The sequence below is a fragment of the Echinops telfairi genome, unplaced genomic scaffold (genome assembly GCF_000313985.2).
Source record: "Echinops telfairi isolate 266 unplaced genomic scaffold, ASM31398v2 ScPeMD7_7468;HRSCAF=8506_0, whole genome shotgun sequence".
In the NCBI taxonomy this organism is placed as follows: Eukaryota; Metazoa; Chordata; class Mammalia; order Afrosoricida; family Tenrecidae; genus Echinops; species Echinops telfairi.
Genome location: NW_022111369.1, coordinates 38,820,600 through 38,826,579, shown reverse-complemented (window position 1 = coordinate 38,826,579; position 5,980 = coordinate 38,820,600). Strand labels below are relative to the sequence as shown.

Sequence of the window (5,980 nt, the reverse complement as noted above, 5' to 3'; positions counted from 1 at the left end):
TAACAACTGGTGAAAGAAGTGATCACAACCCTCGGGTAAAAGGCGTTCTGGTGGATTTATGTGGGCTTCAAATGTGCATAACAACTCAGTATGATACGACACAATAACAGAGGATGAAAACACACTCAAAGTTTGAGTTAGAAACATGTTACAACAGTCTTGTTATAAAAACATTCATAAAAGACCAAGCCTAGTAAGGTTAGGAGTTAAAGGTGTGTTCGTTGAAAGAAGATATCAAATCATTTGATAGATTTTCCAGATTGCTGAAAGAGTGATGCCAGACAAAAGCTAAGCTAATGTGTTAACCATGCCTACAAGAAATACATAAGCTTTTAATTCAAGTAAGCCAGCTAAGTTGTCAGAATTCAAATCATTGCTATGCAAGTGAAAAGAAGAAAAAATAGCTAAATAGTGTGGAAGAGGAAATTGTATAATCCATTCCCTGAAAATAAATATAATGAAGCAATAGAAACAGTTTTTTGAGACTACATTAGTTCTATCTATAACACTGACTTTAATCATTTCTGTATGGGTAAACTGAGAAGTTTATCAGTTTGTGGTACTGTCCATTTGTCTTACTGTCATGGCATGTGCATTTCTGTGGTGCTAAAGCTGTCACTGGAATTTCAAATGGCAGCAGGGTCACCCAAAGTGAACAGGTTTCCTCAGAGTTTCCAGACTCAGAACTGACAACAAAGAACTTGGCTACCCACTTTAGAGGCATGAGCTGCTGCAAACCTTATGCATAACTTCACAACATTGTCAGATAATGAAGGCCTAAGGAATGGAAGAAGAACACTGTCAGAAATAGTGCCAGATGATGGGTCTCTTGGGTCAGAGCACTAGAAACGTGACTGCAGAGAAACTGATTTCTCAAATTGGGTCCACCATGCTGATATGAGTCCGGTAAAGTCTGTGGGAGTAGAACTTTGGGGATCTTCATTTGTTAATGGGGCACAGATCAAGGGAAGGAGACAAATCTGCAAAAAATCTGCTAATGATTGGAATTTGGAATGTTCAAAGTATGAATATAGGAAAATAGGAAACCACCAAAAATGAAATGGAAGGACTGAAGAACAATATGGTAGGCACTAGTGGGCTGAAATAGCCTGGCATTGATCATTTTGAATCAGAAAACCATATGACTTATTATGTCTTGAATAACACAATAGAGAGGAATAGCATGGCATTCATTGTCAAAAAGGACATTGTAAAACCAATCTTGAAATACAATGCTGTCCATGGTAACACTATACTTACCTGCCTTCAAGGAAATCCAATCAATATAATTATTATTCAAATAAATACACCAACCAAAAAAGTAAGTGATGAAGAAATTGAAGAATTCTACCAATGACGTCAGTTGGAAATTGATTAAACGTGCAATCAAGATGCATTGATAATATTGGTAGTTAGAATACAGAATTTGGAAACAGAGAAATGAACAGTAATTGGAAAATGTGGAATTGGTGATCACCTGCTAGAATTTTTTTTTTACAGTTCAAAGTATCTAAATCATTTATTTGAAGAGCTTTTAAAAAGGTATATTGACCACAACCCTACCTTATAATTTTTTTAAAGGTGTATCTGTTCCGGAAAAGATTTAAGATAGTGAAGCTTTTACTTTTTTGTGTGCCCTGATGTAATTTTCAGACCTGAAAATAAGTCTTCACCAGATCAAATTATTTCGTTCTCAAAATAGGAACAACATTGAGATTTTACGGATTAAGCTATTCAGGTGATTGTGGGAACACAAAGACAGAGATGCTTGGTCCTCTTTCTGAATTAGCATGGAGGTTCCTGATACCCAGGATAAATAGGTCTCAAATTTCCTTGGAAAGAAAACGGCGTAAATCACGAGAACATTTTAAAGTCCTTGAATCTCTGACTCCTTTGGAAGACCTTGCCTGTAACAACTGCCTTCAGAAATAGGCAGGATTCAGGTACTCATTCCAGTACGGTATTTCCCCATAATCACGGAAGGATGCCAAGGAAAAGTTTGCTCTTTGACCTCGTATTCATTTTTTAAGCAAAGAGTTGTTTTACTGATTAGTTTTAATTTCAGAAATTACATTAGACATTCTTATTTTCAAAATCCATCTTTTACAGAGAAGACAAGAAATTTCTGAAGTCCATCTTTGGGGTCTTTTGAGATTCTCGCTGACTGAGCCACATTTTTAGTTGGGAACAATGTTTCTTTGCTTTGCTCCGACTATTGAGGAAGAGAATGTGGGCGCTGACTGTCCAGACGTAGGTGTTGTGAATATCAAGGCAGGGCTCTGGCCCTGGGAACTAGACATCTGATTGCAGTTCGCGGAACTCAGAGCCTTCCTCTCAGGTGTCCTCAGACCGGGGTTAGCCATAGGAGTGCCAAGACTGCTCTTCAGGGAGGAGAGAAAACATACTTTTACCTTGATATTTAACTGCTCTGTTGCATGTCTTACAAGTAACCCATGATACACTTTTGGCATCTTTGTACTTTTTCACAATTTTTGTTTCTTTAAAACCGAATGAATAACTATTTGCTTCTTGATTCAGACATTTCTGGATTTGGGGTGTCAGTTGAGGCACACTCGGGAGTTACCCAGCACCAGCAACTGGAAACAGTATGGACATGTTTCTTCAAAAGGGTTCTCAGCATAGGAGACAGTGGGCTTGGCCCAGGCAGCTAGCTTGTAGTTTCTGCGCCGCAGCCTAAAGGTAGTGGTACTTCTCTCTTACCGTGGCCGGTGAGAAAAGCCACCCGCTAGAATTTTACAAGACCAACAACTTGTTCGTAACAAATGTCTTTCTTCGACAACACAAAAGGCAACTACACAGTCGGACATCTCAAGATGGGGTACACAGAAATCAAATTGATTCCGTTTATGGGAAGAGATGCTGGCTATCAGCTCAATATCAGCAGCTAAAATCAGGTCAGGGTCTGACTGTGGGACAGCTCATTGACTGCTAATGTGTAAGTTCAGGATAAAACTGAAGAAAATGAGAACAGGTCCATGAGACCCAAATTGTAACCTTGAGAGTATCCCAGCAAGACGGATTTAATACAATGAAAACTAATGACAGAAGACTTGATGAGCTGTGGGTGGACGTCAACAACATCATTAATGAAGAAAGCAAAAGGTAATTACAAAGATAGGACAGAAAAATAAGATGAAACTGGATCTCAGAGGAGATTTTGAAATTCCCCTAAATCTTATAGTAGGTACAACAAATGCAAGAAAGGATAAAGTTAAAAGGCTAAATAGAAACATTTTAAAGGGCAGTTTGAGGAAACAAGGTCATATTATAATGAAATGGGAAAATGTCTACACTCCGCATGCCGTAAGAAAAAAAATCAAGCCTCTAGTTCCAATATGGAAAGATTCTATGGGGGAATATTGAATGCTATAGGAAGTATCCAAAGAAGTTGCAAAGAATACAGTCACTGTACCAAAAAGAACTCGTCCACATTCCACTATTTCAAGAGGGAGCATATGAACAGGAACCAATGTTGCTAAAGGAACACGTTAAAGCTGCACTGAATGCACTAGCCAAAAACCTGGCTTCAGGAACACCAACTGAAATGTTTCAGCAAGCTGATGAAGCACTGGAAGTGCTCACTCGTCTATGCCAGGAAATTTGGAAGATAGCACTTGGCCTGTTGACCGGAAAAGATCCATATTTGTACCCATTCCAAAGAAGGATGATCCAACAGAATGCTCAAACTATAGAACTATATCATTTGCGTCACACACGAGTGACATTTTGCTTAATATCATCAAAAAACAACTTCAGCAGTCCATTGACATGGAGCTTCCAGAGGTTCAGGCTGGATTCAGAGAAGGATGAGGAAAAAGGGATAGCATTGCTGTCGTCAAATGGTTCCTTACTGAAAGCAGAGAATACCAGAAAGATGTTCACTTGTGCTTTATTGACAAGGCCAAGGCATTTGGATGTGTGGATCATAACAAACTATGGATAACTGTGAGAAAAACTGGAATTCCGGAACACTTCATTGTGCTTGCAAGGAGCTTGTACATGGGTCAAGACCCGAGAGTCAGTTGTGCTAACATAGCAAGGAAATACTACATAGTTTGAAATCAGGAAAACTGTGTGTCAGGGTTCTATCCTTTCACCATCATTATTCAATTGATGTGGAGAAGTCAGAGAAGCTGATTTATATGAAGAAGAACGTGACATCAGGATTGGAGCAAGGCTTATTAAGAACCTGCGAAATAAAGATGACACATCCTTGCTTGTTGAGCATGAGGGAGACATGGAGATTAAGATCAAGGATGGCAACCATCAGAATGGATTATAACTCAATATCTTCTTTAAGACAAAAATTCTTGCAACTGGACCTTTAGATAACTTCATGATAAATGGAGAAAAGGTTGAAGTTGTCAAGGATTTTGTTTTGCTTGAATTCATAATCAGTGATCATGGAAGCAGCAGTCCAGAGATCAAAAGGCCTACTGTCTCAGGGAAATCTGTGGCACAAGAGCTCGAGTGCAGAGCATTTCAAAGCAATGATGATGCTTTGAGGACTAAGTTGTTCTGACCCATGTCATGGTACGGTATTTTCAATGACCTCCGATGCACGTGAAAGTTGGGCATTAAGTAAATAAAGAAGGCCAAAGAAGAATCGATGCATTTGAATCGTGGTGCTAGCAAAGAATATTGAAATACCACGGACTGCTAAAAAAACAAATGCATCTGTCTTGGGTTAAATGTGGCCAGAGTGCTCCTTAGAGGCAAGTGTGACAAGACTTCACCTTACATATTAGAACATGTTTAAGGATCGACTAGAGAAGGACATCATGCTTGATAGCGTAGCAGGGCGAGGCCAAAAGAGGAAGGAACTCACGGAGATGAATTGGCACCGTGGATGCTACAATGGGCTCGGGCGTAGGAAAAATGTGAGGATGTGCAGGACCGGGGAGTATTTCATTTTATTGTGCATAATGCAGTTATGGGTTGGAACAGCCTGGTGTCACCTAAAACCAGCAACAAACTAAAAAGATTCTCAGAGAAAAATCCCTATTAATCAGATTTGGCGTAAGTATGCTAAGGGTCTTTATATGAACCTGGCAAAAACAAATATTGTAGAAGAATATTGTAGAACACTATTGTTAACATCATGTTCCTATCTTTGAATATCTTTTTTAAAAGTCTCCATTTTCATGGATAATCAATGTTTCAGTATAACTTTGAATAAGACTGTGCCAAAATTATAGCCAACTAAATAATTCTTGGCAACCAGTATATAAGCAGTTGATTAAGACTATTTGAGAAGTACAAATGATAAGAGAATTACAGATGAAATGGCTACATAAGAGGTAATAAAAAATTGAACATTTGAAACAAAGTTTGATTTCTTTGACTCCAAGTATATCTTTAATATTTCAAAAATTTGCATTTCAATAAATTCACATTTTATAAAACATAGTCAGGTATATGATGACACAGTTACTGAATGATTGAAAAGAATTAATGTGTTGATTGCTAACTGGAAGTTTGGAGACGCCTTAGAAAGAAAATAATTGCTGGAAATGTACATCTGAGAAATCAGCTTTGAAAACTCTATAGGTACATTTTAACTAAAACACACGTGTGGTTACCAGGACTCAGATTAACTTGATGGCAACTGGTTTTAAGCTTACTACAGTATCTTGTACCACATCACTAAATGGCTCATGGTGATATATTGTAATGTTTACAGATTATCTTTTAAATTAGATTATAAACTATGTCTTTATGCATCACTTATTCAATAAACATTTGTTGAATTTCTACTATTTGAAAGACTGTTTTAGACATGGGGTATACAAGAGAGAGAGAAATGAAGCCAGAGAAAGTTCTGTCCTCAGTAAACTTAAGCAGGGCATTGGGAAAAAGCTAGAGATAGATGAAAGCAGAATCAAGTCAGGAATGAAAGAGAGATACTGACAATAAATAAATGTATGCTACTTGATCCCTTAGACACCTCGTGATCGCA

At 38.0% G+C, this 5,980-nt stretch overlaps 1 protein-coding gene and 1 pseudogene across 1 annotated transcript in view; one reads left to right on the top strand and one right to left on the bottom strand.

Annotated features, from left to right (window-relative positions):
- CFAP299 (cilia and flagella associated protein 299) overlaps positions 1-5,980 on the top strand; it is a 683,777-nt gene that overhangs the window by 523,282 nt on the left and 154,515 nt on the right. The gene's annotated exons all lie outside the window — the stretch shown is intronic.
- LOC105978661 overlaps positions 2,090-5,980 on the bottom strand; it is a 6,086-nt pseudogene continuing 2,195 nt past the window's right edge.